Genomic DNA, 12,933 nt, shown 5'->3' with positions numbered 1-12,933 from the left:
TTGCCATTGCAACCAATGATATCCCAGATGTGCTCGATGGGAAACAAGTCTGGAGACACTGCAGGCCATGATAGTACGTTTAGGCTATGAAGGCTTCTGACAGTTGCACCAGTAACATGCGGCCTGGCGTTGTCGTATTGAAGAATAGCTCCTCGTACTCTTTGGAGAAATCAAATCAGTGTAACGCTGTACTTTCAGTGAACCTGGAATGAAAACTAGGAAGGGCCAGCTACATTATGCCACTGTGACATACAGAAGTAGTGCAATTGCTTCCAAAGCATCCATCAACTGTTACAAAAAACACAAGCACAGGAGACAGGAAGTGTTGTGCTTCAGAAGCATCCAGCAACTAGAGGGGTTAACACAGTCACAAGAGACAGGGAGTGTTTTAGCAGAGCCCCAGGGGGATTGTGGGGAACTGGTTATTGTAATAAAGAAAAGAGAAGGGTGATGTGTTATCTGGATCTGACAGAAGGCAACTGAACAGGATTCAGATCAAGAGAGAAACTAAACACAGGTAAGATAAACTTCCTGAACTAACAGTGCAAAGTTTTATCAGGCAGGAAGATAAGGACTGAAAGGAATTGTGTCACAGGGATCATCTCCCTCATCAACCCCCCCCCCCTCCACCTCCATGCAGGATAAAGAATGCTGTGTTCTATTGTGTCTTTGTGAAGGAAAAGCCTGTGGTAGTGTATGCATAGTGTTAGAACCTTGCTGTTAGGTTTTTTTTCCTTTGCTGGTCACATGACCTTGTTGGCCTATTTAATCCTGCTCCGCCCTTCTGGCTTTGCTGGACTTCATTGTATATCTTTTTTGTTTGTTCGTCTGTCTGCTACTATTTCTGTTAGGAGGTGTCCCATATTCCTCCCAGTCCTTAGTACTTGTAGGGATTCCCTCCCCAAATCTATAGGTCTCCGTACAGACTAGATTAGGACTTTAGCAGGTCTGATCGCAGGATCAGGTTCCCTGTTACATCGTAGGGATTCAGTTGAGTCTTATAGTAGGGACAGATCTCCTCTCTTTCCTTAGCTTTGGTAGCAGAACATAACAGTAAGTCCAGCCAGTAAATTCTCTAAGGAAAGATTTTTTTTTGTTCCATCATGGTGTCGGTTCACGATTTGGCTAAACACCTGCAGGGACTCTCTCTGGAAGTGGCCGAGCTCCGTCAGCACGTGAGTAACTGTCCTGGAGCACATTTCTTGGAGCCTAAGGTATGTTTGCCGGATTTATTTTTTGGTGAACATCGAGAATTTTTTTCATTTAAAAATGCTTGCTTATTGTATTTTCGTTTGAGACCCAAGTCCTCTGGGGATGAATCCCAGCGCGTAGGGTTCATAATGTCACTTTTGCGCAAAGAGCCTCAGGAGTGGGCCTTTTCTTTGCAACCTAGTGATACATGCTTCAGATCAGTGGATAGTTTTTTTTCTGCTTTAGGACTATTATATGATGATCCTGACCGTGTCGCATCAGCTGAGACTGAGTTGAGACGTTTAAAACAAGGATCAGGTAATATGGAAAAATATTGTACACATTTTCGTCGTTGGTCCACTCAAACAGGGTGGAACGATTCTGCTCTGAAAAGTCTATTTCTTGCTGGGCTCAGTGAAAAGGTTAAAGACCTGCTAATTGCTTATCCTACACCTGAGGATTTGCAACAGGCTATGCAATTAGCTATACGGGTGGATAGGAGACTGCGTGCAAGGGTTAATGAGAGCAAATCCTCTGCTATGTCAGTTTCTGGTTATGATAATGTGTGTACTAACAGTGGTGAACCGATGGAGATTGGATCGGTGGCACCTCGCTCTCAAGAAAAACACCGTCGTTTTTCAGAAGGCTTGTGTTTCTATTGCGGGAAATCTGGTCATTTGATTAAAGGCTGTGAGCTTCGTATGAAGAAAGAAAAAAAAATGGTCAGTCACGCCCGTATTGCCTGTTTAAATTCCAAGGGTATATTTTTAGCTGCTTCCACGATTGCTCAGGAAAAATTAATGGAATTTCGGGTGTTTGTTGATTGCGGGTCTACACTGAATGTTATTGATGGGGGATTCGTGGAAAAACTCAATTTAAAACCTGAACCTTTATCATCCCCCATTGCTGTGGTTTCTGTGGATGGCTCCCCTTTGAAGAATATTACTCTCAAGGTCAGTGAATTTCCTCTCACTATTAATGGTGTTCACCATGAGAAATTGGATTTGGTAGTGTTGAATAACTTGCCTTCTCCAGTAATATTGGGATTGCCCTGGTTAAAATTTCACAATCCTGTACTGGATTGGTCTACCAGTGAAATTAAATCCTGGAGCCATAAATGTTATGACAAGTGTTGTAACGGGCGTATTGCAGCTTTGGATATGGGAGAATTACCTGTTCCTATTCAGGATTTTTGGAGAGTTTTTTCTGAGAAAGAATCGCAGGTTTTGCCTCCCCATAGAGACTATGATTGTTCTATTGAATTTGTCCCTGGAGCGACTCTTCCCAAAAGTCGTTTATTTAACCTTACTATTCCTGAGAGGAAGGCTTTGGAGGAATACATACAGACAAGTTTGGCCGCCGGTCACATTAGGCCCTCTAAGTCTCCTGTGGCGGTTGGATTTTTTTTTGTAAAAAAAAAGGACGGCGGTTTACGTCCTTGTCTGGATTTTCGTGAGATTAACAAAATTACGGTACGCAATCCTTACCCACTGCCATTGATTCCTGATCTGTTTAACCAGTTATTGGGGGCCAAGTGGTTCTCTAAAATTGACCTTAAGGGGGCATACAATCTGTTGCGCATGAAGGAGGGTGACGAATGGAAGACTGCTTTTAACACTCCTGTGGGTCATTTTGAGAATCTGGTTATGCCTTTTGGTCTTACTAATGCTCCTGCATTTTTTCAGAATCTGATTAATGACATCCTTAGACCTTTGATCGGTAAAAATGTGGTTGTGTATTTGGATGACATTTTGATTTATTCGCCAGATCTGGAGTCTCATTGGCGGAGCGTACGTGAGGTATTACAGTTATTAATGGACAATTCGCTTTTTGCTAAGCTGGAGAAATGTGAGTTCGCTGTACAGAGAATTAGTTTTTTGGGCTACATTATCTCCAGCAAAGGTTTTGAGATGGATCCGGTTAAGGTTCAGGCTGTGCAGGAATGGCCTAGGCCTATTGGTTTGAAATCGATACAGAGGTTTTTGGGTTTCGCCAATTACTATAGAAAATTCATAAAAAAATTTTCTAGTATTGTCAAACCTCTGACTGATCTCACTAGGAAAGGTGCTGATGCGGTTCAGTGGTCTTCTGAGGCCATTGAAGCTTTTGTGTATCTCAAGGAGAGGTTCACCTCTGCTCCCATCCTTATGCAGCCTGATGCTACTAGGCCGTTTTTGGTTGAGGTTGATGCTTCCTCTGTGGGGGTTGGCGCAGTATTGTCTCAGGATAACGGGGATGGATTACATCCCTGTGCATTTTTTTCAGAAAAATTTTCGGAGACTGAATTGAATTACGATATTGGTAATAGGGAATTATTGGCTATTAAACTCGCATTTGAACACTGGCGCCACTTCTTGGAAGGTGCGGAATTTCCCGTTCAGGTTCTTACGGATCATAAAAATCTGATATATCTTGACGCTGCCAAGCGCCTGAATGCCCGTCAGGCTAGGTGGGCACTGTTTTTCTCGCGGTTTAATTTCTCCGTTACTTACATCCCTGGTACTAAGAATGTTAAGGCGGATGCCTTGTCTCGCAGTTTTTCTCCCATAGTCGGTGCTGAGAAAGAGGAAAACATTTTACAAGAAGGTGTTGTGATAGCTGCTTTAGACTCCGTTTTGGAAGATGAGATTCTTAAAGCTCAGGAGAATGCCCCATCTAACACTCCTCATGGGAGGTTGTTTGTGCCTGGGACCTTTAGGAGAGATTTGTTTGTTGAGTGTCACGAATCTCGGTTGGCAGGTCATCCCGGAATCTCTGAGACCAAGAGACTGGTGGGTCGCAGTTTTTGGTGGCCTGGATGGCAGAAGGAAGTCATTAAGTGGGTGCGCCAATGTACTATATGTGCTAGATCTAAGTCCTCACATACTCCTGCTGCGGGGTTGCTTTGTCCTTTGGAGGTCCCCAGTGCTCCTTGGACACATTTGGCTATGGACTTTATAACTGACCTTCCCTCCTCTGAGGGTTTTACTGTCATCTGGGTGGTCGTGGACCGTTTTAGCAAAATGTGTCACTTGGTTCCCTTCGTCAAACTGCCCTGCGCTAAAACTCTCGCTAAGGCCTTTGTCAAGGAAATTGTCAGACTTCATGGCGTTCCTACTGACATTGTTTCTGATAGGGGTCCTCAGTTCGTGGCTCGTTTTTGGCGTGCCTTTTGTGACAGGTTGGGAATTCATTTGTCGTTTTCGTCCGGATATCATCCTGAATCTAATGGCCAGACAGAAAGGAAAAACCAGGATGTTGAGCAGTTCTTGCGTTGTTTTGTGGCAGACAATCAAGAGGGGTGGTCTGAGTTTCTGCCACTTGCCGAATTTGCTCTGAACAATCATACATCTTCTTCTGCTGGTTGTTCGCCTTTTTTTTGTTGTTCTGGGAGACATCCGTCGTTTGGGTCGTTCTCCAAGTTGGGATCTGCCGTGCCTGAGGAGGAGAATTTTTCCGGTGATTTGGAAAGAGTTTGGACGGATGTGCGTGGTAATCTTCAGGAGGCCAACAGAAAATCTAAAGACTACTTTGATAGGAAACGACAGGAGGTTTTGTTCGCTGTTGGTGACATGGTTTGGTTGTCCTCTAGGAATCTGCGGTTGAGGATTCCTTCTAAGAAATTGGGTCCCAAGTTTGTAGGGCCCTTTAAGGTGCTTCAGGTTGTCAACCAATCTGCTGTTAGGTTGGAGGTTCCTACCTCCTGGAGAATTAATCCGGTCTTTCATGTCTCTCTGTTAAAAAAAAGCTGTTGTGTCGGATGGTGACGCCTCTGCCTCTGTTCCTCCGGTGGTGGAGGACGGGGAATATGAAATTTCTCGCATCCTTGACTCTAGACGGTATAGAGGTAGTTTGCAGTATCTTGTGGCCTGGAAAGGTTTCGGACCCGAGGATAACTCTTGGGTGAGGTCAGATGATGTTTCCGCGTCCAGACTTATCAGAGCGTTTCACAGGAGATTTCCTGATAAGCCTGGTCCTAGGGGAACCGGAGGATCCTCTTAGAAGGGGGGGTACTGTTAGAACCTTGCTGTTAGGTTTTTTTTCCTTTGCTGGTCACATGACCTTGTTGGCCTATTTAATCCTGCTCCGCCCTTCTGGCTTTGCTGGACTTCATTGTATATCTTTTTTCTAGCTAGCCTGTGCTCTGTATCTAACTCTGTTAGTTTGCTTGGTCTACGGACCTCTTTGTTCTATCTATTTTGTTTGTTCGTCTGTCTGCTACTATTTCTGTTAGGAGGTGTCCCATATTCCTCCCAGTCCTTAGTACTTGTAGGGATTCCCTCCCCAAATCTATAGGTCTCCGTACAGACTAGATTAGGACTTTAGCAGGTCTGATCGCAGGATCAGGTTCCCTGTTACATCGTAGGGATTCAGTTGAGTCTTATAGTAGGGACAGATCTCCTCTCTTTCCTTAGCTTTGGTAGCAGAACATAACACATAGAAGTGTGCTAACAGATCTAATCTATGCTGAATTATGCTACTGAAGAGACTGTAATACTGTGCCTTGTGAAGAAACTACTGTATTGTTACTGGAGCCGGTTGCTCAAGAAACTCAGACTGTACTGTAATGAAGATTGTTGCTGTAATATCCATGAATTACACTGGCCGTGCTTCATATTAAATTCCACTGTTAAAATACTCTTGTCAGATGTGTCTGGTCAGCAATTGAATCTATCGTGTGCCTGAGAGAATCTGCAGCCAATGGTCGTCCTGAGTAATGGTTCCCCCACGATTCCAAAGAATTCATGATACCCGTCTTGCCCTATCTGAACCTAGTGGCGTGTGGGTAACATTGGTGGCCCATTCGGGGAATCCTGAGCTGGAATTAACATGTAGAGGGAGAAGAGAAAAAGTGTTTAGAAAAACACAGCAGCACTGCACCTCAATTCAACTCTGCTACACCAGTTAAAGGGGACAAGCCCTAAAGAACTCACTAGCAGCAATGGATGTGGAAATACAAATAGACAGAATAAGTGAGCTGCTTGTTCAGTTAACCTGTGAAGAATTGAGAACAGTAGCAGAACATATAAAGATGTCAGAAGAACAGATTTCTAAAGCACACAACCGCATGCCACTATTAGCTGCCATTAATGCAAAAATGGATGAGCTGGGGGAGAAAGAGGCTGAAGACATCATGGGGACATTCCTCCAGGAGCTAACACAGCTTCTAACCAGGTTGAAGTTGGAGGATGGAGGGGCGGCACCAATTACCAAAAGCGGGAATCTCCGTCCGCAGGCAGAACTACAGTAAATGAAAGAACAATTCAAAGCCCTAACAACATGTGACATGCAGAAATAGTGCCGTTGCATTAAAAGCATTCTGCAACTATTAGAAGTAACACAATCACAGGAGACAGGAAGTGTTGTGCCCCAGAAGCATCCAGCAACTAGAGGGGTTCACACAGTCACAGGAGACAGGGACTGTTTTAGCAGAGCCCCAGGGGGATTGTGGGGAAGTTGTTTACTGTCAGGCTGGAGCTGAAGAGAAATGTGGCTTATGATCTGTATCCCACAGAAGACAAGGGAACAGAATTCAGGTCAGGAGGGAAGCTAAACAAAGGTCAGTTAGACTCTCTGATCTAACAGTGTGGAGTATTGTTGGCCAGGAAGATGAGAACTGGAATGTATCCTTTCATAGGGATCATCTCCCTCATCAAACCCTCCCCAACCTCCATCTCCATGCAGGATAAAGAATGCTGTGTACAATTGAGCCCTTGTGAAGGAAAAGCCTGTGGTTGTGTATGCATTAAACTGTGCTATACTGTGCTACAGGATAATAGACTGTGTACTGCTGTGCTACAAAGGAGATTGTACTGTTATTACTGGAGCCTGTTACACAAAGAGACATTTACATTGCACTGACCGTGTCTCATTAAATGTTACTGTTCTACAGTCTATGAGGACTCTTGTCAAATGTGTCTGGTCAGCAATTTAATCTGTCCTGTGCCTGAGAGAAGCTGCAGTCTACGGTTGCCCGGAATAACGGTTCCCCTAGGATTCCAACAAATTCATGTAACCGGTCTTGCCCCTATCTGAACTTAAGTGGCATGCGTGTAACATTGGTGGCACTTACGGGGAATCCTGAGCGGAAATTAGCATGTAGAGGAAGAAGAGGAAAAGTGTCTGGAAAAACACAGCAGCACAGCACCTCAACTCTGCTACACCAGTTAAAGGGGACCAGCCGTAAAGAAAACTCACTAGCAGCAATGGATGTGGAAATACAAATGGACAAAATTAGTGAGCTGCTTCTTCAGTTAACCTGTGAAGAATTGAGAACAGTAGCAGAAGAACATATTTCCAAAGCACATAACCGCAGGCAACTGTTAGCTGCAATTAATGCAAAAATGGATGAGCTGGTGGAGAAAGAAGCTGAAGACGTCATGAGGACATTCCTCCAGGAACTAACACAGTTTCTAACCAGATTGAAGTTGGAGGATGGAGGGGTGGCACCAATTACCAAAAGTGAGAATCTCCATCTGCAGACAGAACTACAGGAAATGAAAGAACACTTCAAAGCCCTAACAACAGCCCTGCAGGAATCGACCAAAACCTCTGAACGGGTGACAGACTCAGACAGGACCTTTAACCTGCTCGGGTTAGATAAATCAGGGAGACAGTCCTCTCTAACACCACAAATCACCATAAGGAAAGAATTCAAGATCCTGGGACAGATTGGAGAATGTGAACAGAAAGAGAAACTGTCTTATATGAACTTGTTGCACCAGATCAATGCAGGCTTACAGAAAGGCTACCAGCCAGATGAGATCATTGAGGGGGTGGTGAAAGTGATCAGCCCAGGACTGAACCTTCGTAGTATGCTAGAAATGAAGAGCTGAAGTTGCAAAGGCTGAAGATGATTTTAAAAGGGCACTATAAAGAAGAGAGTACTTCAGAATTGTTCCATCGACTCATTAACCTCTCACAGAAAAATAATGAAAGTTTCTTGTTCAGAGCAATTGAACTGAAGGATAGACTGTTGTTTGCATCCAGAGATGTAGAAGCGGAGGAGAGGTTTGATGCTGGACTAGTCCAGAAGAAGTTATTGAGATCATTGGGAATGGTTTTAATCAGCAAAGACATCAAGTTGCAGCTGAAACTGTACCTAGAAGATCCTGGCAATTTGTACAAAGTCCTAATTGAAAAAATGAATGAGGCCACTAGTTTGGAGTCAGAGAGCGAACAGAAGTTAAAGAAAGGCTCTGCTCCTAAAATCACCAAAATGAGTCAGCTGAAGTTGGAGACCCCCGATGGCCAATCCGAAGATCATCATGGAGACCCCCAGTGCCAACTCCGAGAGGAAACCTTAATGCATCAACAAAAGAGAGGACCGCCAGCGCTGACCGGGAGGAAGTAATAGGAGAACTGCAAGCCGAGTTGATTGAGGTGAAAAAGTTGATTCGTTCCAGGCCAGACCTTGTATACCTGAGACCCAGGAGTGGGTTTCAGAACAGAAGATACCCGGCTTGTGAAGCGTGCGGTTCATCAAATCAGAGTACGGTGTGTGTCCACTGTCTAAGATGTGGTGAGGAAGGACATTATGCCAAGGAATGCCTATGGTCACAATCGTTTGGATTAAAAGACAGGAGGTTGTCAGTGGGGGGCGACTGGTAACCACGACATGGAGGAGGCCCCAGAAGCAAATCTAAATCTCACCAAACCCCAGAACGGCGCATGAGGTAAAATGGCTGCATCAGTACTATCCCCAAGTGTGTTCCCATCTACAACAGCTGCAAGAGACACAGGGGCATCAGTTACTTAATATCCAGTGTGGAGGTCAAATGATGTACTCCTGGGAGGATTCCTCGGTCAGTAAAGATAGTCTCATCAGCCTAATCAGTGAAAGGTGCTTTATACAGTGCCAGCTAGATGGACTCCGGGCAAAAGCCCTGTGGGACACAGGAGCCCAAACAAGGCTTTTAAATGAAGAATGGAGAAGGCGCTACCTGCCACATACTTGCCTTCGGTCACTAAAAGAACTCTTGGGACCAGTGGAACTCCACGGCAAAGCCGTCAACCAGGCCGAAATCCCTTTAATAGGCTGGGTGGAAGTGAATTTCTAACTGAGGGCCACAAAGAACAGCAACACCATTAAGCTTTTGGTATCTTTTCTCGTGACCAGTGATCAGAACGTGGCAGAGGATCCTATCCTGGGTTATAATGTAATCAGTGAGGTCATCACTAAACACAAGGCAGGGACGCTGTGGTGGATGCAATTGCCACATCGCTCGCCATACCCAACGTGGCGGAAAATGTGATTCATAGAGTAAAGAAAGCACAGAATACAATGGACCAAAAAAGAAGTTAAGGTAGGCTTGCGTCCAACCATCATCCCTGAAAATCAAATGGTGGGGGTGAGGTGTAGAGTCCGGGTAGAACCGGGAAGCAAAGTCCAGAAAAGACTGTTCGTGCCAAAAGACTCCTCAGAACTTCCAGAAGGCCTAGTTCAAGGTGAGACTGTACTTACGACCCCTACAGGTGGGTTTGCTTGAGTGACAGTACCGGGGCCTAAATAGTACGAAACACGAAATTAGACTAGATCCAAAGACTGGGTTAGGTCACATCGAAACCGTTAAAACGGTATATCCAGCCAGTGTGAGACCAGCCCAGGGGTTGACAGTGAATTCAGTCTCCCACCAAGGAACAGGAGTTGCCCAGGGGAGGAAATTGTGCAACCCATCTCGGGGTTCTGTGATCACCCAGTATCCCTGGAACACTTGTGTGCGAAAGATCTAGCGGTAGCAAAACAGATGCTGAGAGAAGAGTGTCATGCGTTCTCCAAAGATGACTCTAATATAGGCTGTATCCCATCATTGCATTGAAAATCAATTTGAAAGACACGACCCCAGTAACCAAAAATTACATGTCTGTGCCAAAGCCATTACATTGTGAAGTGAAAGAATATTTACAAGATCTCATCAACAGAGGTTGGGTCCAAAAGTCAAACTCATCTTATTCCTCTCCTATTGTCTGTGTTTCGAAGAAGGACGGTACATTGAGACTCTGTTGTGATTACCGGGAACTAAACCGAAAGTCAGTACCTGATCGACACCCGATACCAAAGATCCAAGATATACTGGATAACCTATCAGGAAGTACCTGGTTCTCTGTCGTCGATCAGGGTAAGGCATGCCACCAAGGGTTTGCTGAAGAGTCCAGTAGACCCTTGACAGTATTATTCACACCGTGGGGATTATATGAGTAGATACGCATACCATTTGGGCTCAGTTCAGCTCCAGCAGAATTTCAGAGGAGCATGGAGACATGTTTAGAAGGATTGAGGGACGATATCTGCCAGCTGTACTTGGATGAAAATGTGGTACACAGCAAAACCTTCTGGGAGCATGTTGAACACGTGAGGACCGTATTACAACGGTATCAACAACACAGAGATAAATAGACCCCAAAGAAGTGTGAACTGTTCAAAAGACAAGTCCGATTTCTAGAGAAAATTGTGTCCGGAGAAGGATATACCATGGACCCAGCAGAAATCGCTCCGGTACTGGCCTTAAAAGACAAGCGGCCCTCTACCGTCGGGGAGTTGAGATATTAGGATTCCTCTCCTACTTTCGTACTTACATTCGGAACTTCTCCAGGATTGCCGCCCCACTATACCTCCTCTTGGGGACGACGACAGAGACAACACCCATGGAGAAAAAGAAGAACGCGGGTGGGATCGGGCTTAAAAGAAACAATGCCATTTCGTCCCAACAGCCAATTCTCTGGACAGAAGACCACCAGGAGGTATTGGAAGAACTAGTAGACTACCTGGTAAAACCACCCATCTTGGGATATCCTGATTTCAATTTACCATTTGTTCTTCATTGTGACGCTTCTCAAGTTGGACTGGAAGCTGCCCTGTATCAGCATCAAGATGGAAAATTGAGAGTCATTGGTTAAGGTTCTAGAACATTGATAGATGCCGAGAAGAATTATGTAGCGTCAGTGTCTCTGCCTCCTGCCTGGCAGAGACGCCGACTCCCTTACCGCCGCGGCCCCGGACAGGTGTCTCCCGCGCCGCCGGTCGTCTCCCACGCCAGCTGTGTCCGGGGTGCACGCACTGCGCGCAGATCCCTGGGCACTGTGCTTAGGGCGCTCGCGTGCTCCCTGTCTCTTAAAGGGCCCGTGCGCACCGTCCTAAGATGTCCCCGGCCAATGGCCGGAGGACAGGTAGTGTATAAGGCACCTCCCTCAATATGGAGGTGCCTGTGCGATGTGTTAGTTTGGTCTCCTAACCTTTCTGTCAGTTCTCAGGTCCCCGTGCTGTTCACCAGCCTGTTTATCAGCCGTGCCCTCCAAACTGTCTATCAGCCATGAATGCCAGCCGGTCTATCAGCTGTGCCCGCTAGCCTGTCTATCAGCCGTTCCCGCCAGCCTGTCTATCGGCCGTGCCTGCCATCCTGTCTATCAGCCGTGCCCGCCAGCCAGTCTACAAGCCGTGCCCGCCGACCTGTCTACCAGCCGTGCCCGCCAGCCAGTTAATCAGCTGTCCCCGCTAGCCTGTCCTGTAGAGCACAATAGGAAGATCAGATAATTGGTAGAATACTACTTTATGTGGACCAAAAATGGTTTCCAATTAAACGGGAGAGAGATAAAGAGTCACCAGCAGTATCTGTTTTAGTTAAAGAATGGATGAACCTCTACATCAGTGAAGACGGTATCCTGTATCGTAAAGGAGGACAAAACCGCAGTTGGTACTACCCACAGTATTCCGTAGGTTCGTGTTCAAAGAACTCCATGAAAACATGGGACACCTGGGAGTGGAAAGGACAACCAACTTGATCCATGCACATTTCTTCTGGCCGTGCATGCAGAGAGATATTGAGAGGTACGTGACCAGGGAGTGTTGGTATCTGAAAGATAAACGTCCCAACACATCAACCCAGGCAGCTATGGGAAACATCCAAACTACATATCCATTTGAGATGGTCTCAGTAGATTTTCTACATCTCGAGAGGTGCAAGAGTGGTTACCAATACATATTGGTGGTTATGAACCATTTTACTCGATTTGCCCAATAATATGCCACCACCAATAAAGCTGGTTGAACAGCGGCAGAAAGATCTTCAATGATTTTGCTTTGAGATTTGGGTTCGGTAAGAGGTTACACCATGACCAAGGAAGAGAATTTGAGAACCAGCTCTTTGCCAAGCTAGGAAAGCACTGTAGAATTCAGAGATCCCAAACAACACCCTATCACCCAGAGGGTAATGGACAAGTAGAGCTCTTTAACCGGACATTATTGTCGATGTTGCACACTTTAACAGCTGATGAGAAGAAAGACTGGAAGAGTTCTCTGTCAGAAAGTGTACATGCCTATAACTGTACAAAGAGCGTTGCAATGAGTTACTCACCCTTCTTCCTATTGTATGGACGATCGCTAAGACTGCCAATCGACATCATGTTCAATACTCAGAGACTTACCGAACGTTTCCGGAGTACGTTCAGAAATGGAAGGAGCGGATGGCAGAGACACACAACATAGCGTCCAAAGTGGTTATGCAAGGACAGAGCAAGAGTAAGGAGTACTATGATCGAAAATGTTATAGAGCAGAACTGGCACCGGGAAGCCGGGTGCTAGTCAAGAAAATACGTGAGAAAGATGGTCAAGGAAAACTTTGCTCATACTGGGAAGACAAGGTGTATGTGGTCGTAAAGAGAAAAGCGGATGACAGTCCAGTGTATGAAATCCGATTGGAAAGAGGAGACAAGAAAACCAGAGTAGTCCATCTGAATTTATTACTACCCTGTGATTATCTCCCACCA

This window comes from Phyllobates terribilis, unplaced genomic scaffold, assembly GCF_046119375.1.
Source record: "Phyllobates terribilis strain yellow unplaced genomic scaffold, ASM4611937v1 Scaffold_9__5_contigs__length_417890890, whole genome shotgun sequence".
NCBI classification, from domain to species: domain Eukaryota; kingdom Metazoa; phylum Chordata; class Amphibia; order Anura; family Dendrobatidae; genus Phyllobates; species Phyllobates terribilis.
Note: the sequence above shows the minus strand (reverse complement) of the source record.